The sequence below is a fragment of the Pongo pygmaeus genome, chromosome 7 (genome assembly GCF_028885625.2).
Source record: "Pongo pygmaeus isolate AG05252 chromosome 7, NHGRI_mPonPyg2-v2.0_pri, whole genome shotgun sequence".
Taxonomy (NCBI): domain Eukaryota; kingdom Metazoa; phylum Chordata; class Mammalia; order Primates; family Hominidae; genus Pongo; species Pongo pygmaeus.
Window position 1 is genome coordinate 140,087,843 of NC_072380.2, and position 21,423 is coordinate 140,109,265.

Sequence of the window (21,423 nt, forward strand, 5' to 3'; positions counted from 1 at the left end):
GAAGTGGTTGTTGAGAGGGATGAGTGGTACTTGATTTCAAATATAACCTGGTTTTGTGGAGAGATGACTGAAGCTTTCCATGGGCGTAAAGCAGGTGGCTGTGGGGGGAAGAATTGGTACCTTCCATGGAGTGTGAAGTGCAGTGGAGGTGGGAGGGCTTTCCTATGGAGCTTGACATGGTTATCAGGTGGGGGATTGGAGACTGCTGTAGAGCAGTAAGGGGTTTTGTGGTGTGGTGGGAGGGTAAGGTTTACTTTAAAAGGTCAGGGTTTCTGGTGAGGGAGGATTCAGGTTTAGTGTGATGTGTGAAGCAGTTGTTGGAGGGAGGACCAGGTTCTTCTTGGAACATGAGGTGGTGTGGGCAGGGATCATGGAGGATTGCTAGCAAGTGTGAAGTGGCTGTAGGCGTGAGAATTTTACTATGGGGTGTGAAGCGGTTATAGGGGAGGGAAGCGTTGGGCCTCGTGTGGAAAGGTGAATTACTGTGGGGGAGGAGGTTAGGGCTTCCCACGGGAGGTGAGGAGGTCTGAGAAGGGTAAGATTGTAGTTTGCTGTGGACTGCAAAATGGCTGTTGGGTCGGATGATTGGATTTACTGCAGAATATGCAGTGATTGTAAGGAGGGACAATTTTTGCTTGATGTGGAATGTGAATTGGTTGTATCGAGGAGGATTTGTGTTTATGATGAAGTGTGAAATGGTGGGGAGAGGGTTTGAGGCTGACTGTTGAGTGTTAAGTAGATATGGCAGTGGGAGGTTTATGGCTGATTTTGGAGTGAGACATGGTATCCTGAGTTATATTTTGCTCCCTATCTTTCCATAAACTATCTCCTAAATCTGACTAAACATGTCCCTCCCAAGGAAGCCACTTAGAATCATGGGAACCCTTCCACCACCCATACATCCCTCTTCTCCTCCACTTAGAAGAAATTTATTTGAGCACTTTAATGTACCTGGCCCAGTCCTAGGAGCTGGAAATAAAGAAAATACAAGTTTTTCCTTCAAGAAGCTCTCAGTTTAAAAGAAGATGAGAAGCTCAAGAGCAGAGAAAACAGGCTACTGAGTTTTGGGGTCAGCTCTATGCTTCAGAGAGAGTGGGCAAGGGCATCTTCAGGTTTCCACCTTAAGAATCCATTTCAGTTCTTCAGGAAGAACTGGTGCCCAGCATTTGGGTATGACATGCCCTTCTAGATAATGAGCATGGGTCTAGAAGCAGCTATCCCTTTTGGAATCCTGAATACCGCATGTGAGGTACCATCTATCCAGAGATCCTAACCCTGGTGAGCCCTGGGTCCTCTGGGACAAAGGACTTAGAAGGCAGCATTGAATAGAGCAGGGACCCTGGAGTTGGCTAGATCTGGGTTCAAATTTCAGTTCTGCAACTGTGATGGGCATCTGCCATTTAGCCTATGTGAACACCCTCTCCACATTGTGGTAGTTCCTTACAGTGTAAGTCTCTCCATTCCAACATAGAATCCATTTTCCCTTTTTACATCATGGCTGACCGGTGACACAGGCCCTGCTCGTCAGACAAGTTCTGGGAGATACATTTTGAGGGGTCAATGATATTCATGGAAAGGGAGGCAGGATGCAAAAAATTTATCAGCTGTTGCAGACTAATGTAGCTGTAGCCTGGTTCTGTAGTCTCCAGTTGGGGTGGCAGCTCCTGGCTCACAACATCCTGATTATGGTAGGGGCAGCTGCCCTCTGGGTGTGTTAGTTCCAAGGTGTGGCTCTGGGAATCTTTCCTGAAATTTTAGTCTGTATATCATAAAAGCCATTTTATCGTTGTGGTAGCTATCTACTATCTTTAATAGAACTCTTTCTGCTGAAAATAGCTGCATTGAGTTATGCTGTCTATGTTAAAGAAACATGACCATAACAAATACTAATAAGCTTCGAAACCACGAATAAATCAACCTGCACAGGTCCCTTGGCCCATAGGGGCAAGCCAGCTTAATAGTTACGGGTATAGACTTGCGAGCAAGACCATTTAGGTTTTAATCCTGGCTCTGACACAAGTTGTGTAAGCCTGAAAAAGTTACTTTATCTCCTGGGGTGCCTGTTTTCTCCTCCATGAAGTGAGAATAATGTTGTTTACTTCATGGGGTTGTTGTGAGAATTAAATGGACTAATTCATATTAGGTGCTTAGAAAAGGACCTGTGATACACAAAACACTGAATAAAGATTAGTCATAATGATCACTCTTTCTCAGCCTCAGTTTCCATTTATAGGCTTGAAGTGAAAACATTTACCTCATAAGTTTGCACTGACAATCAGATTTTAATAATGCATTTGATTATTTCCTTCCTTCCCTCCTTCCTTCTCTCCTTCCCTACTCCCAAAATGAGGAGAGAATGAAATGGTATTGACTGGAACCTGAGGACCACCTAAGGCAAACTTGACCTACTTACCAATTTTGAAGTGTTTCATCTCCTTTGGGACAGCTAGAATTAGAACTACACCCCAAGAAAAATGCATTATCCAGGGAGAGACAGAAAACAGCTATGCGTGTTAACTAAACTAAGTTTACTTAAAGAGTCAAGCAGTTAACATTTATATGTTTCTACTGAGTAAAGAACTTTCAACTAAATTTTTTATTGCTGTTTTTTAATTGTAAATTGACAATTTATATAAATGTATGAAGTAAAAAGTGATGTTGGCCAGGTGTGGTGGCTTATGCCTGTAATCCCAGCACTTTAGGAGGCCAAGGTGGGCAGATCACTTGAGCTCAGGAATTCAAGACCATCCTGGGCAACAGGGCAAAACCTTGTCTCTACTGAAAATACTGGGCCTGGTGGTGCACACCTGTGATCCCAGCTACCCAGGAGGCTGAGGTGGGAGGATCACTTGAGCCCAGGAGGTGGCGATTGCAGTGAGCCGAGATTTTGCCACTGCACTCCAGCCTGGGTGACAGAGAGAAAGAGACCCTGTCTCAAGAAAGAAAGAAATAATAAAAAAAAATTATAAAGTAATGTTATAGTTTATGAATACAATCAAGCTAGTTAACATATTCATCACCTCAAATACTTTTCTATGGTGAGAACATTTGAAATGTACTCTTTTAGCCAACTTGAAATGTACAATGCTTTATTATTAATTATGTTTACCACAACATGCAATAGAATTCTAAAACAGGAAAGAATATATTCCTCCTGTCATTTTTACCATTTGATCATCTCCCCATTCCCCTCACCCTAGCCTCTGTAATCACCATTCTATTTTCTATTTCTATGAGTTTGATTGTTGCAAATTCCACATTATAAGTGAGAATGTGCAGTGTTTCTTCCCGTGCCTGAGTTATTTTACTTAGCATAATGTTCTCCAAGTCCGTCTATGTTATTGCAAGTAACAGAATTTCCTTCTTTTTAAAGACTGAATAGTATGTCATTGTGTGTTTATATCACATCTGCTTTATCCATTTATATGTTGACAAATGCTTAAGTGGATTCCATATCTTGCCTATCGTGAATAATGCTGCAGTGAACATCAGAGTGCAGACATCTCTATAACAAACATTTCAAATCTTTTGGGTAAAGACCCAGAAGAGGCATTGCTGGATCATGTGGTAATTCTATTTTTTTGTTTTTTTTTGGAAAACCTCCATACTGGTTTTTATCATGGCTGTACTAGTTGGCATTCCCATCAAAAGCATGCAAAGGTTTCCTTTTATCCACATCTCTGTCAACACTTGTTATCTTCTGCTTTTTTGATAAAAGCCTTTCTGACAGATATCTCATTGTGGTTTTAATTTGCATTTCCCTAATAATTAGTCATGCTGAGCATTTTTTCATATGTCTGTTCACCATTTGTATATCTTTTGTTGAGAAATATCTATTCACATCTCTTACCCATTTAAAATTTTTTTCTTGCTATTGAGTTTTTTGAACTGCTTATATATTTTGGATACATTAATCTCTTATCAGAGGTATGGCTTGCACATATTTTCTCCCAGTCCATAGGTTGTCTCTATACACTGGTAATTGCTTTGTTTTTTGTTTTATTTTGTTTTCTTTTTGTGAAGATTTTTAATTTTATGTAATCCCATTTGTCCATTTTTTTTTGGATTTTAAAAATAATTTTATTGATTCTTAAAATGTACTGACACAAGATTAGAATATCAATTCTTGAAATGTTTAAAAAGTAAATTAAGTGTAAGTTGACATTTAATTAACTTATTTGATTCCTAATCATTTTATTTTATTTTATTATTATTATACTTGAAGTTTTAGGGTACATGTGCACAATGTGCAGGTTAGTTACATATGTATACATGTGCCATGCTGGTGTGCTGCACCCATTAACTCGTCATTTAGCATTAGGTATATCTCCTAATGCTATCCCTCCCCCCTCCCCCCACCCCACAACAGTCCCCAGAGTGTGATGTTCCCCTTCCTGTGTCCATGTGTTCTCATTGTTCAATTCCCACCTATGAGTGAGAACATGCGGTGTTTGGTTTTTTGTCCTTGTGATAGTTTACTGAGAATGATGATTTCCAATTTCATCCATGTCCCTACAAAGGACATGAACTCATCATTTTTTTATGGCTGCATAGTATTCCATGGTGTATATGTGCCACATTTTCTTAATCCAGTCTATCATTGTTGGACATTTGGGTTGCTAGAAGTACCATTTGACCCAGCCATCCCATTACTGGGTATATACCCAAAGGACTATAAATCATGCTGCTATAAAGACACATGCACACGTATGTTTATTGCAGCACTATTCACAATAGCAAAGACTTGAAACCATTTTGGTTGTTGTTGCCTGAACTTTTGAAGTCTAGTCCAAAAAAATCATTGCCCAGATTAACGTCATATAGTTTTTCTTCTAGCGGTTTCAGAGTTTCTGGTATTACATTAAAATCTGTGATGCTTATGAGTTGATTTTTGTACACGTTGTGAGATCAGGATCCAATTTTATTCTTCTGCATGTGGAAATCCAGTTTTCCGAATACCATTTCCCAAGAACATTTATTGAAGAGATTTTTCTCTTTCCATTGCATATTTTTGGTACCTTTGTTTAAAATTGGTTAACCATATCTGCATGGGTCCATTTATGGGCTCTCTGTTCTGTTGGTTGATATGTCCATTTTTTCTGCCAATACCATGCTATTTTCATTACTACAGTTTTGTAGTATAATTTGAAGTCAGGTAGTGTGATATCTCCAGCTTTTTACTTTTTGCTCAATATTGCCTTGGCTATTCAGAGTATTTTGAGGTTCCATATGAATTTTAAAATTGTTTTTTATATTTCTATGAAAAAAGATGTTGGGATTTTGATAAAGATTTCATTGATGCTATAGACTAATTTGGGTAATATGGGCATTTTAATATTATGAATTTTTCCAATCCATAAACATGAGCTATATTTTCATTTATTTTTTCTTCTTTAATTTTTTTTATCAATATATAGCTTTGGGGGTACAGGCCTTTCACCTCCTTGGTTAAATTTATTTCTAAGTATTTCTATATTTTTGCAGCTATTGTAAATAAGATTGTTCATTTCTTTTTCAGATAGTTCATTGTTAGTGTATAGAAATGCTGTCAATTTTTGGTGGGGCACGGTGGCTCACACCTGTAATCCAACACTTAGGGAGGCCGAGGCAGGCAGATCACGAGGTCAGGAGCTCAAGACCAGCCTGGCCAGCATAGCGAATCCCCATCTCTACTAAAAATACAAAAATTAGTTGGGCATGGTGGTGTGTGCCTGTAGTCCCACCTTCTTGGGAGGCTGAGGCAGGAGAATAGCTTGAACCCAGGAGGCGGAGGTTGTGGTGAGCCGAGATCGCACCACTGCACTCCAGCCTGGGCAACAGAGTGAGACTCCATCTCAAAAAAGAAAAAAAAAGAAATGCTATTGCTATCAATTTTTGTGTGAGATTTTTGTATCCTGCAACTTTACTGTATTCATTTATTAGTTCTAATAGTTTTTTTGGTAACGTCCATAGGGTTTTATATGTATAAGATTATGTCATCAGCAAACATTGACAATTTTACTTTTTCTTTTACTGTTTGGATGCCTTTTATTTTTATTTATTTGTTTATGTATTTATTTTTGCCTAATTCTCTGGTAACGCCTTCCCATATTACACTAATTAGAAGTGGCAAGAGTGGGCATCCTTGTCTGGTTCCAGATCTTAGGGAAAAGTGTTTCAACTTTTCACCATTGAGTATAACGTTAGCTGTTGGCTTCTAATATATGACCTTGATTGTGTTATGGTACATTTCTTCTATACCTAATTTGGTGAGAATTTTTATCATGAAAGAATGTAGAATTTTGTCGAATGCTTTTTCTGCATCTAATGAGATGATCAAATGCTTTTTATTCTTCATTCTGTTAATATAATTATGAGTTTTTATACTGCCTGGTTTTAGAAGACTTTTATGTTCCTTTTTTGCAGTGTTACAATTTTTCCCATTTTGTATCTTGAGTAAAACGTTTTGATTAAATAGAAGCAGTTTTCCTTTATTCTCAATAAATGTTTTCCTCTAAGGAAGGTAAAATGATTTAAACATGAGCTTTTTCCTCAGGCAATTATTAGAACCACTGGAAACAACCCAGATTTTTGGAGAAAACAGTGAAGAAGCTTTAGATCAGCAAAATAGTCGACACATGGTCCATTGGTATCTTTCTTTTTTTTATGTGAATTTTAGCCTCTATATCAATTAACTTTCATTATAAGCCATGAAAAACCCAACTTAAATTGTTTGTGGGTGAAGAGAAAGTTGGTGAGAGTGGCAATGTCAGCTGCATTGCAAGGATGAAAACTCATGGCTACAGCCCTAAGATCTGGAACCAGACAAGGATACTCCTGCTGAAGAGAAAAGAGCTGCTTCGAACCACAGATGGATTTGCCACTTAAAGTCCATTTCAGGTCGGACATCCTCCCTTTTCTTATAGTCATGTCACCTAGAACATACGACCTCCAGGGTCACCAAGGCAGAGACTAAGAGGGACAGAGGAGGGTTGTAATTAATCAGCTCGCATGCATGACTTCCACTCAAGTCCACTGACCTGCTTTATTCACATGGCTTCAATCTAACAATAGGGAGGCTGAGAAGTATAGGTAAGCAATGGCTGGTGGGAGAGTCTCTACTGGCTATACCACAACAGTTATCCCTATCTTTTCTGGTTTTCATAAGGAGGTATATTAGTCCATTCTTGAATTGCTATAAAGAACTACTTGAGATCAGGAATTTTATAAAGAAAAGAGGTTTAATTTGTTCACAGCTCTGCAGGCTATACAGGAAGCATGGCTGGGGAGGCCTCAGGAAACTTACAATCATGGCAGTAAGCAAAGGGGAAGCAAAACATGTCCTACATGGTGGGAGCAGGAGGAAGAGGGCAAAGGGGGAGGTTCTATACATTTTTAAATAACCAGGTCTCCTGAGAACTCACTCACTATCATGATAACAGCAAGAGGAAAATCCACCCTGATGATCCAATCACCTCCTACCAGGCCCCTCCTCCAGCATTGGGGATTACAATATGACATGAGATTTGGGTAGGGACACAAATCCAAACCCTATCAAGAGGAATTTACTCGAAACCCTAAGGCCTCTCTCCACTTACCTTCTATTGAGAGAAAGAGTGGCTTAGCTACTGGGTGCCTTTGGAAGAAGGATTTAAGCTTGTTGGTACATACTCTCCCTTTCTTTCATTCTTTGAAAGTGTACCTGAGTGTAGAGAGCATAGATTGTGCTCTTCTCCTTCATGCTTCAAGCTTTGCTGGAGAAGAATTCCCCCATCAATACAAGGGTGGGGAAACCCTGTAATGACCCAGCAATGCTTGAGATTGGACGAATAAATTTGTTTCATTCTGAGATTTGATGTTAAGAAAGCCATTACTGCTGTTTCCTTTAGCCGTAAACCCACAATAGTGTTTATCTATAGTGGTGGTGACATTCTGATCCCCATCTGTCTCACTTCAGTGTCTGTCTCTCAATTGGTTCTGAACTCAGGCAGGGAACAAGAGCCATGTTGATAGACCCTAGAGCCCAACATCAGCATCAGTTTGTTCAGTTGTAAGATGTGTTCAATAAGCACTCAGTGAATGAATGCACCTGTAAGAAACCTGAAAGATTATCTGGTAAAACATGCCATTAGAGCAAGATAAGTAGAATCCAACGCAATGATCTGACTGCTCAAAATCACCTATATTGACAACTGACTCCCAAATCCCTGCTCCACCTAACATATATTGATAATACCATGACCAGATAGAACACAAAGCAATATTTATTATATGACAAATTCTCTCCATAATTTTAGAGACTTTTCCCTAAGGAAAGAAAGGACTTTTTAAAAAAAGAGAGATTAAACTTTTCCAAGTATATTACATACTATTCTTTTCCCGGAGGTAGGGGGGTAAGTTCTTTGCCACACCCCACACCTACCACCCAAAGTATTGAATACTTTTGGGTGAATCATTCTCAATCTGAACTGATGATCCTTGCCAAAACCTTTTCTTTCCAGACCATAAAAACACAGCAGCTTGTTAATCATACAACTATTTAACCCAGTCCCTCCCTAGTCCTACAAATGAGCTCCAAGCCCAAAACGTATAATCTACCCACCCACACATATTGAAATGAGATTATTGTTCCCACAGAAAAGAGCCCTGCAGTTGCACAAGTCCTAACTTTGCTCCCGAGGGCGATAAAAGGGACAAGGAAAAGGCCTGGAGTTGTTTGATAGGCTTCTAAGGAAGGCTCAGAAAGGATGAAAGATTACCCTCCCAGGTACACAGTGTGGAGCAGCGTTCCAGCAAACATCCAGAGGGTTCCCACACTCCACCCAGGCACGCTCCCCAACTCTTTGATCTAGAAACCACCACAAATTACTGATCGTTACAGAGGTGGCTGGAGTGGATGAACCTATCTTTTCTTAAAAAGTAAGAGCTGTCAGGGAGGAAAAATACCCTCAAAAAGAACACTGTGGCAGGTGAGAATCCAGGCTGAGGAGCAGCTTGCCACAGCAGAAAAAGAAGAGTTTTGGGGATTGTGTACACCTAGATTCCAGTCTCAAACCTGCCACTTAGAATCAGTGAGAATCAAAAATACAACTACTGAGTCCCCTCTATGTGCCAAGAATGAAATTAGGCACTCTAGTGATAAATGTCCATAAGACCTCAGCTGGCATGACCATCACCTGTGCTGAGTTAGACCTTTTCCACCTTCAAACTGTAGATAATAAAACCAACATCACATAATTATTATAAAGAGAGGAGAAAAATGCAGGGACAATGCCTGGTGCACAGTCAGCGTGCAGTCAATGGGAGTGCTGACTCTTTCCCACTCATTGGCAAGCACTAGTTGCAGGGTGTCTTGCATGAGAGGGTGAGACACCCAGCAGCAACTCTGGAGAGCATCCCAGCTACACAAAGTTTCAGGTCAGCAGCCAGGATTTGAGCTTCAGCTCTCTTACCATCCCAGAGACTAGAGGAGCCCCCGGATTCAAATGACACATCTCAGTGGACACTGAGAAAGGTTTAAAACAGATTGGACCTCTCAGCTGGCATCATGGAAGTAGGAGTCAAAGAGACTTGCTGCAAGGTCACTGGAGGTTTAGAAAAAGACAGATGTTCTTTGACATTCCCTGGTTCCTTCTTAGAGAGACAAACATAAACAGAGAAAATCAGTTTGTCTTTTGAAGAAGAAGTTCCAGATGGAAACAGCAAGGCTGTCTTACTCTGTGAATGTTTCCCTGATCCATCCCCACCACTCCCAGCAAAGCCCAAATCCCTTGGTCACCAGTGTCCTGTAAACAGCCCTCTAACGTTGCCTGAAGCTCAATTATAAAAATATCTAGCTTCTCCCTAAACTAGAGGGCAGAGAGTGTGTTGTATTTGTGTTGATATTAATCTGACAACAAAAAAAGCCAACAATTATTAAGTGCCTACTGTACAACAAACACTTTTTTTTTTTTTTTTTGAGGTGAAGTCTCACTCTGTTGCCCAGGCTGGAGTGCAGTGGCACGATCTCAACTCACTGTAACTTCTGACTCCCTGGTTCAAGTGATTCTCCTGCCTCAGCCTCCTGAGTAGCTGGGATTACAGGCATGCGCCACCATGCCCAGCTAATTTTTATGTTTTTAGTAGAGACGGGGTTTCACCATGTTGGCCAGGATGGTCTTCATTTCCTGACCTCATGATCTGCCCACCTTGGCCTCCCAAAATGCTGGGATTATAGATGTGAGCCACTGTGCCTGGCCAACAAACACTTTTAAAATACAGAGATATTTATATATTATACATACTTTAAAAAAATTAAACTAATCCATATAAACCATATTTTATACTTTCTTTTTTCACTGAAGTCTGGAGTGATAGCCTTATGTCTTTTAATTGTTATGAATATTTCCTCATATAGATGTATCATGATTAATTTGAGCATTCTACTACTGATTGATTTTTATAATTTTTCCTCTTCCCTTTGCTTTATGAAATTTACTCTCTGTAGTCTTTGTCTGCACCAATGATTACTTCCTAACAATAGACTCCTGGAAGTCACTATCACACTGTCTTGCATATAGTGAGACAGTAAGGCATAGAGGTACTAAGCAATAACTCGGGAACTAAACCACATTAACTAGCTGTCTAATCTTAAGTAGGACATTTAACCTTTCTGGTTAGAGTTTCTTTACTCTAAACTATAAGTGATCATAGTAACCAACTCATAGGGCTATGGCAAACAGTAAATGAATTAATATATGTAAAGCACATAGAATAGTCCTTCCCACATACTAAGTGCTCTATTTTTACTATTATTATTTATATTTATACAGCTGTGCCCCATAAGACTGGGAGACCCTTGAGGACAGTGGCCACGTCTCACTCATGTACTCCACCCCCCTCAGCCTGGCACTGAGAAGGAGCTCTGTGCACATTTGCTGAATAAATAAGATATGTGAATGGGGAAATCAAACATTGACCTGGTTGTGGTCAATATTCCATAGTAAATAGTTCATTAATTTGAATTACATTTTTATCCATATGTATATACACATATATATGAAACCTTACCAGTCTTTCACACCTTAGTTTGGAATGAGTTTCTTGCATATTTTCTGGAGACAAAGATGTTAAGTGGAAGAAAAAGGACAAAAAAGGTCTAGGTGCCCCAGGGAAAGAGCAGAACAGACACCACCAGGAGCACATAGAACAGAGGAATGATGTGGTCAGTTCAAAAACAACGTCAATGCCTCCTCAATTTCATCTAGCATTGGCTCTGCACTTATAAAATTATATTAGAGTCAGGCTCCTATTCACTTAACTGTGATTGATCATTTCCTTTCCCATCAAGAGAATAAACCTAGAATAGGGAAGCAAACAAGGACAGAAGCCAATGATTATTGAGTGCCTATTGTAAACACACACTTTTAAATAATAATATTATTGGAATTTCACACAGACACCCAGCAGTTCTATATGATTATCCCCTTCCCACAAATGAGAAAACTGAGATACAGCCATGCTTGGTCATGCAGCTGGAAAAAAAAAGAAAAAACAGAGGAATGATTTAAACTCTGCCCTCTTTATATCTTTATATCTAACCTTTTGTTCCTTGTTTAAACAGAACGGACCCAAATAGGGCTCATTCCTAAGAAGCAAGGCTTTGCGAGCTTAGCATCCTGGCATTCTCAACCAAGCAGGAAAAGAGAGAGTTCATCAACTTTAAATCTCATTCATAAAACTGCCTATAAGCACAGTCATTTTCCTTTGTTTCTACTTGGGTACCATGTTGGGAGACAGGAAGAAGCAATCTGTTCTGAAACAGGTCCAAATAAGGGCTCTCAGTCAACAAGTCGGAACTTGTATCATCAGGGAACCAAAACTGCTGAATGTTCTGTAGTTGGAGGGGATCCACTACAGGAGACTATCAGAGGCAGCATTCAAAATTTTACATAAACATTCTTCAAATCAGCAGCTTCTGCCTTGATTGTAAAAAGTGGAAAAAAGCAAAGAAAAAGATGTTTTGTTCTTATTTTTCATTGTTTAGTTTTTTCTCATTTTACATTTGTTTTCATTTTTCATTTTTTACTGTGTCAAATTGTGATCCTAGTCAAAGAAGCCTGAAATGATTTAATGTGGTCCCTATGAGGGTTGGGTGTTTTATAGAGAAAGGTTCAACTATATTTGGAATATATGTGCTGCTTATGCATATGAATTATGCATATGCTAAGGTAAAATCATAGATTTATTTTCAATTTTGCTTCCAAGTATTTCAAAACACAAATCTTCTATTACCTCATGTGTTATCATCTCTTAATGGGGAAATAAAATGGAGACCAGAATTTATTTTCCCTATACAGGTGAGAAAACTGAAGAACTAGGATTAAGTAACTCCCCAAAGTCTGGAAAAATAAGAGATTTTTTAAAAGATAAGAAAAGGAAAAGAAAAACCTGCTCATTTAGGGTCCTGGAATAACAGTAACATCTAACCTTGCCATAACGTTGTCACCAATGCAAGGATCCTTCTAGTATATCCTTAGGGGACAGCCATCCAAATCCTGCTTCTGCACATCCAACAAAGGGAAGATGTTTTTCCTCTCAGTGGGAACCCATATTTCAAAGAAAATACTCCACATGAGAAATGCAGATGCGTGGCAGGCACTGAACAGGCCCGGGGAATGCTGGAATCTATCTGCAAGGCAGTGTTAATCCCAGGTGGTTAGTGATCAGTGACATGGCTCAACTGTGGCATATTGAAGTATTCAGAAGTTTGTTTCTTCAGGAACAGTTATGTATGTGTCTGGTTCAAATGCTAAGTCAAGACCTCACCCTTGCTCATGTTACAAACTTATTTCATTTTAAACTTCTTATAGGGATAGAATTTGCATGTGTGAGATAGTTAGAATGCCAAATATTTATGAAGCATTTCCAGTGCTTTTACTCATGTATTCTTACAGTCACTCTAAAGAAGCATTATTATCCCCATTTTACAAATGTAGAAATTGAGGGTTAAAAATTTGTCCCAGTGGGAAAGCGGAAGACCAAAGACACTATCAGTGTTAAGGGCTGATCTTGGTGTTATACTAGAAACTTTAAAAAGAAGTTGTAATTCTAGTTGATGGATGGTGGTCTATCACAGGGGATGACTTCTGAACTTGGCTTTGAGGATGAAGGAGAAGAAAGCTTTTCAGATTAAAGGAACAACATCAAGAAAAGACATGGGGCCTTGAAAGAAGATACTGAATTTGCAATACTTCTTAAAGGTAGCTCACCTGACTCTCCAACCAGACTCTCTTCATTATGCCCTTATACAGAGAAGGTACCTGTATGTATTTATTGATTGCCTGCTGGGAGATTAGCTGATGCCATTCCTATCACCATGACAATCAAGTGGGTTTTAGCAGCTAACCCTGTATTTGGAAGCTGCAGACCTATTTTCAGATGCAAGCACTGAATCAGAAAAGTAGAGTTGGAAAAGCTTAGGGATGGTCTCTAGAGCTTCCAAACTTGCTTTTAGTAATGAAGATCTTTTTTCAGACAATATTTTCAATGTACCATAGGTAGGCATGTATTCCTTGGTATTTTGTCTCAAATAAAACCTAAATTTTATTTGAGAAACTACCCTTTTCACATATAATATGTAGGATTGACCCCAACCCAGCTCTAATTTGGGTCAGTAATTGGTTTAAGCCATACATCAGGTTGTATTTCTCTGGGACCATGATTGCTTTAGGGTAGGCAAGTGATCTCTGCTGATCCAATCAGATTGATCCTCAAAGAATTGCCTGGGACTGCTGGACTAGAATAACTTCACTGGTTGAGATGATGAGGATGTGAAGGCTGGAACTGCCAGGAGCCATGGCTGCTACCATTAGCAATTCTAGCTTGAGGCCAAAGCCGGCACAGAAGGCAGATCCATGAGAAATATAAAGAAATGAGCCTCTAATGTAAATATAGTTAACCTGCTGGATCAAGCTGTTTCCTAAGCCAGTTGCCTCTGGCCTTCTTAGTTAAGTAAATACATAGATTATCTTTTATGCTTCACCCAGTTTGAGTGGGATTTTCTGTTAGTTGCAAATGAAAGCATTTTTAAAGAATCCAAAACCCCATAATAAGAAATAGATAAAACCAGGTTCTCCCAGTTAAGGTGATGGTAAGAAACTTAGCGTCTCATCCACAATGTACTTTCAATTTCTAAAATGTGGTGCAGATGAACTTTACTATCTAGTTTAATTCTTTTATTTTACAAATGGCCAAACCATGATTCAAAACGAATATTAAAATATTGACAATACACGTGAAGGAATACAAACATGGGTACAAGTTTATTTGTTTTTTAAAAAGCAGATTTCAGAAAATTGGACAGGATGAAGGGTTGCTGCTTAAAAATTAAAAAGCTTTTATCTAGAGAAATCCCAATTATGCAGGATTCAAAATAACATGAAATAAGCCATCAGTAATTACAATATAATCACTTATGTAGTGTAAGCATGTTCCACAATGTCTATAAAAAGTATTAACAGTTATTGCCCTATAGATAGTTGATCATGCTTAAAAACTGCATTCAAGTACCGTTTGCTACTTTGACCATGCTTATAAACTTCTAAACTTGCCACAGAAATTTCTGGTATGTTCTATTAAAAATACACTTTTCCTAGGGAGGGGCTGGTTTTATATTATGCCATTCATTTTACCTGTTATTTCAACTGTACACAGCTTTACACTATGATGCATTACCCTGTAACCTCAACTTTCTCTCTGACAGACATCACTGTCACAGGGTATATCCTTATGGCAAAATAAAAGAAATTCAACAGACAGATCAAAATTTGGGACACAATATAAAAGGCACATGGTAGACCATTTTGCGATGGTCAACTTGTAAAACATCATGATCCACAGAGGTCAGAAGACTAACCAAATTTACATAACTGGTCAAAGAGAAGGGAAAGTAGAAAATGTGTATGAATACATAATCAATAAATGAGTCGTTTATTCTCAGTTTAAATAAAGTTATCTTCAGAGAGGTGCTAAATCCACAAACCACATTGCCTTCATTCTTTTTTTCCAGTGAATAAAGAAGAAAAACAATTTGGTAGTTAGACGAACAGATTTTAAACTAAAATTTCAAAGAGCATTATTTTATTGTGTCTCTTATTTAAAGATCAGTCATTACATGACCCCTTTCCAAAGTTTAAGAAGTGTTTTATAGAAATGTGTCTGATTAAAAGCTTGGTACTCAATACAAAAACGTTTTCATCCTTCTGGTGGATGGAATGGAAGTAGTACTTGTAATAATGAGGCAGGAGAATAGGGTGTGAAGGCAGGCAACCTCAGGCTGATTCAAGCTTACTTCCTAGAACTAAATCAAAAGGAAAACCTCAACTTTCCATGCCCAAGTAACAGAAGGACCAGAGGCTACTCCCTTTGCAACCCCCAGTTTTCTGTGTGGCAGATGAAAAACTAAAAGTACCTCTGATTTGTCCCTTCCCACAACCAATCAGGCTGGCTGCGGGCCAAGTCTTCCTTTGTATAGGAGTATAACTTTGTAACTTCAGTTTAGCCTCTGATCGGTCGCTTTTCACAACCAATCAGACATTTGCATATGGTGTAACTTTGTAACTTTGCTTCGGGCTCTGATTGGTTCCCTACCTCAACCAATCAGACTGATTATGGGCCACTACTTCATTTACACAGGGGGTACACAAAGTAACCAATGCGACAGCAATGGGACACCTCTAGAGAGTATTTAAACCTCAGAAAACTCTGTAATTGGGCCCTTGAGCCTCTTGCTTGGGCCACTCCTACCCTGTGGAGTGTGTTTCCCTTTTCAGTCAATCTCTGCTTTTATTGCTTCATTCTTTCCTTGGTTTGTTTATGCATTTTGTCCAATTCTTTGTTCAAGGTGCTAGGAACCTGGACACCCTCCACCTGGACACCATCTACCAAACAATAACTCATAAATTCTGGTTAAAAGCAGAAACAATTATGAAATTTTGGTTAAAGATAAATAATTAAAAAATAATTATTTGTATTATTCTTGGTGACCCATACGAGCCCTTTTTATATTATTTTTTCTTTCATCTGAAAATTTTGAGTAAAGGAGAGTTTTAAAAACTTCATTTACGGTTTGTGGCATAGTCACTGAAGTATTTGAGAAACACTTAAGAGACTGGGAATTGGTACACAAAAATATAATGATTCATTCATAAGAATCTGAGGAAGTTATCTTTCCCCCATATAGAGAGTGAGCAATTTAGTTACTGAAACCTTTTCATTTTGTTTGGACTATCTTAGGTCAGTGAAAGCATTATTAACTAGTTACCAGAGTCATGGTTTATTAGAAATGCCAGCTTGCGTGGGTTTTAGTAAAATTTGAGGTCGTGCAGCTTTTTAGACCCAGAGAGGGAAACTGAGGGATCTACTATCACATGACAGCATGCTGAGAGGAAAGTGTTTGAATTCCAACCTGCTCCTGCATATGTGTGACTTCCGACAAACTACTCATCTTTTTTTCGGATGACTTCCTTAATTTTCTCAACTGTAAAATGAAAATATGTATAGTATCTTAAAGGACTGTTGTAAAGATTAGATTGGTTTAAAACTCTTAAGATGATTTCTGGCATATGGTAAACCCTCAGCATTAGTCTTTATTAACATATAAGTCTAGTGAAACTGACATAATTAGGCAGTTTGTGCCATGAATGGCTTCACCTCGAGGAAAGCTGATACAGAGAAACCTGATCTCACCAGCCAGATAAATGTGAGGCTGGTCTCCCAGGTCAGCCTGGATATTCACTGGTTGTGGTGGGCAGAATTCTAAGATGTCCCCAGGATCCCTGTCCCTCTTCCTCAGAGCCTTTATAACCTCTTCCCCATGAACACAGGTAGAATCTTTCATGTGATGGGTTATTACTCTCATAGTTAGGTTACTAATCAGTTGACTTTGTATTAACCAAAAGAGTGAGTATCAAGGTGAGCTTGACATAATCAGTCAGCTTTATAAGGGACTGGGCCCTTCCTGGAGTTAGACAGATTTGAAATGTGAGAAGCTGCACTTAGAAAAAGCTGCATGGCAAGGAACTGAAGTAGTCTCCAGAAACTGAGAATAGTCCCTGGCTTGCAGTGAGCCACAAAATGAGAACCTCATTCCTACAGCCTCAAGGAACTGAATTCTTCCAACAGCTATGAGAGCTACAAGGGACTCTTGGCTCGAGAGGAGACCACATTCCAGGTGATACCTTGATTTCATCTTTGTGGCACAGTAAGCAGAGAACCTGGGTAGATCTGCCTGGACTCCTGACCTACAGAATTACGAGATAATAAATTGCTGTTGCTTTAAACCACTACGTTTGTGGTTATTTATTATTATGCAGCAGTAGAAAATGAATACACTGTTAATGATCCAAAGTTGTACATCATTTCCCTGGCTCATCAGAGGCTAGGAGAGTAGATAGTAAGACCATGCGATTATTATTTTGCTTTTTATCTGTCCCAGAAAGGGAAGCACAACTCAGGGAATTTTGTGGTCCCAGAGGATGGCTGTGTTCATTCTTACGACCCTCTGCAGGAAGATTACTGTCATCCCCAAATATCCTCTTCAGCAAAGTCCCTAGAAAAGACTTCTTAAATTTTGTCATCCTTTAGACTTCTGGTTAATTAAAATAAAGGGAAACTTCCCCTAATCACCCAGTCTAATGTTGTCCACCTCTCAGAGGCCCTTCATAGTGCTGGTCCGTGATTATCTTTCTTGTTTGCTTTCTGGCTTGCTACTATGCTCTGATTTGAAAGTAAGAAACATGAAGGCAAGGACCTTGTTTATTTTGCTCACTGTTTTATCTCCAGATCCAGTACAAGTGGCTGGCAATGAATGAACAATTGCTACTTGAAAGTATAATAGAGAAAGGCAGCCAGTGCCAAAATTGCAAACACACAGCATTGTTATACACTCATATACCCGGCATTCACACACAGCTCTATTAAAAGGTGTTTTTTTTTTTTTTTTTTTTTTTTTGAGACAGAGCTTCAATCTTGTTGCCCTGGCTGGAGTGCAATGGTGCGATCTCAGCTCACCACAACCTCTGCCTCCCAGATTCAAGCGATTCTCCTGCCTCAGCCTCCCGAGTAGCTGGGATTACAAGCATGTACCACCATGCCCGGCTAATTTTGTATTTTTAGTAGAGACGGGTTTTCTCCATGTTGGTCAGGCTAGTCTTGAACTCCCAACCTCAGGTGACCTGCCTGCCTCGGCCTCTCAAAGTGCTGGGATTACAGGTATGAGCCACTTCACCTGGCCATAGCACCTTGTTCATATTCTTGCAATAAAATTTTTGATGCTAGTTTATGAGATTCTTGAGGACAGAGGTAATGTCGTCTTATCTTTGTACCTTTGTGCTAAACACAGGTATCGATGTGTAGTCAATGTTCAATAAATGTTTGTGGAATATGATGGCAATTGATAATTAAATGAAAAAACAAAATTATTCTCAACGTGTATATATATATGCATATATATATATATATTAGACTAAGTGTAATTCTTTTTCATTTTAAGAAACATACCAATTTTTAAACAACATCTTAACCCAGTGAAATCCATTTTGGGAGTCTGGCCTTCTGAACTGTGAGATAATAAACTTTTGTTATTTTAAGCCACTAAGTTTGTGGTTATTTGCTACAGCAATAAGAGACTAAGGCATAGGCGGAGGGACAGAGCTGTTTTAGGCAGATGTCGTCTCCTTACAGAGATCAGCTTGCATTGCAGGACATATTATCAATGGTTTGGGGTCCTGCCATTAATGGGAACCGTAGATTTTACCTTCAGTAAAGCTTTTCTCATCATCTCTCAGGCTTCCTCCCCAACCTTGTGCCTGCATGTGATATGGCAGAGTAGAAAGAACATGGGCTTCAGAATCAGAGAAACATAAATTTAAATCCCAGTTCCACCACTTATCAGTCACGTGACCTGGGACAGCTAGCTCCACCTCTCTGGTCATCTTTCTTCATCTTACGTTCAGTATTGTTATAAGGGTTAGAAAGCAAAGAAATCATAACGATGAAGATAATGTTATAATTGATGACCAAAGCAGCCTTCCAAGGAGGTACTCACACTAGAGTTTTTCTGCTCTGAACATCCACAGGATTGCCAGGTGGCAGGGCCTGTGGAAAGCTGGGTTGTTTCTGTATATTCTAGGGAAAGAAGTTTGGTGCCACCAGGCTCAGACCTGGGGTGAGGTAAAGGGCAGCGGAGACTGGCTAAGAACAGAAAAGAGGAGACAAATGAATGGCAAAGTGCAACAAATTCTGTAATATGAACTTCCCTGGCACTTTCTAGTCTTCAATAAGCAGTTCTAAATTTATATGATCTCAACATGAGTGTGTTTTTTATGGAAACTTTCATTGAAGCTTATTTTTAGAACCACTTTGATTTAGGATAAAACAGAGAGAAGATTCAGGCAGAAGGTAATCATGAGAGGGTATAGCCCCTAGAAATAAATAAAAAGCAAGGAAGAACTTTGGACTTCCATCAATTGTGAGATTGAGCTGAGATGACCAAACTCTCTAAAAGACAAGGCCAGGGTCCTGCTAATAACTCATTGCAGGAATGCCTGGAAAATTATAGACAATCAAATGGTGAGGACTTCAATTTGGGTGGTGTTTTGTATGCTTTCTTCTCTCCTTTGAACCATATTGACTTGCCAGTTTGCCTAGATAGAGATATGGAAAGAAGTAGATCTAACAGGAAAACAGTGGGGATGGCAGGTGGTAATAACAATCAAGAGGTCCATTACCCTTTCAGGGCCCAGAATTTATCCCTTTTGTTTCCAATCACCCCTCTGCCCTCTAGTCCAGTGCTGTCTGCTGGGGAAGGCTTAACACAAGAGAGCAGGTGGCTTCACAGGCCTTTCATGTGGGTAATGAGTTGGAACATTTACCTAAAGCCAAGCTCAAGGAACTCCCAGCTGCTCCACACTGGAAGCTGACACACAGTAACATATATGCATATGTGTGTGTGTTGAGATGGTGCGGGGGGATCATTTTTTGTAATAATCAACAAGCTTGTAGCTGTTTCCTGCCGGTGTTATAAACCAGGATAAGAGCTTCCTGGATCACTTGATCTCTTTTTGTGTTGGTAAAAATAATCAAGCCTGTCTTTAGGCAGTTAGCCACCTCTTCAAGCCATCAACTTTATGCACAGTATCCAAGGAACTCCTCCTTGCCTTTTCTGAACTACTGTGGGAAATGATTGGAAGGAGACAGCCAAAGGCCAACAATATAGGGCAAGGCCCCTGAGCATCCTTCTCAGCTCTGGGGAAGGTTAATGAATTGTACTCGGGGAACAAAGAGAACTTTGACAACAGAGATTCTGACAGTTTCATAAGGCAGGAAGTGTGGCCATTATCAACCCAGAGCTGGGTGTGCAAACACAATCTATGTGTTTATATACCTTCTCCTAGTTTGTGGACATTGTTCAAATGGAAGAGGAAGAAAACACAAGAAGGAAATCCTCTTCCTTTTGGCAAGACACAGACAGAAATTCACATGCTTGACCTGCATCTGTTGTCTCAAGGAACAAGTCACCTTCACTGTGTTGGGTGTCACAAAGAGAGTTGAAAAGACAGCATCATCACCATCAAATCATTCGTTCAAAAGCCATTTATTGAGCACTGATTATAGAACAGGTGCCAAGGTTACAATGGTAAGCAAAAAGTCATTGTCCTTCCTTTGCTTCATGGAGCGCCTCATCTAGTCATTGTTGTGGTTCACCTTGTCATCATCCTCATTGCAAACACCACTACCACCTCCCTTTTTATCTCTTAGGGCAATTTAAAAAATTATGTGGCTGTGTGTGGTGGCTCATGCCTGTAATCCTAGCACTTTGGGAGGCCGAGGCAGATGGATCACCTGAGGTCAGGAGTTCAACACCAGCCTGGACAACATGGCAAAACCCCGTCTCTACTAAAAATACAAAAAAATTAGCCAGGCGTGGTGGTGGGCACCTCTAATCTCAGCTACTCGGGAGGCTGAGGTAGGAGAATTGCTAGAGCCCTGGGGGCGGAGGTTGCAGTGAGCCGTGATTGCACCATTGCACACTAGACTGGGTGACAGAGTGAGACTCTGTCTCAAAAAAAAAAAAAAAAAAATATGTTTATGAATCACCCAGGGACCAAAAAAAGGAACATCAAAATATAATCTTTAAAAAACTTAAAAAGTGAAAAATAATTATCTGGAGATTTTATTAAAAGACAGATTTTCAGGTATATTTGCCATGCTATGAATTACAAAATCTTGAGGAGAGTCCCAGGACTCAATGTATTCAAAGTAATTCACATAGTTCTGATGTACATATTTCATGGTTTATATTTTGCAAATATTGTCTTATGTTATAGCACTTTATACATTTTTGTCACATTCATTGTGTTCTGAATATCACAACAGTCCAATAAGGTAGATAGAATGGGAAGT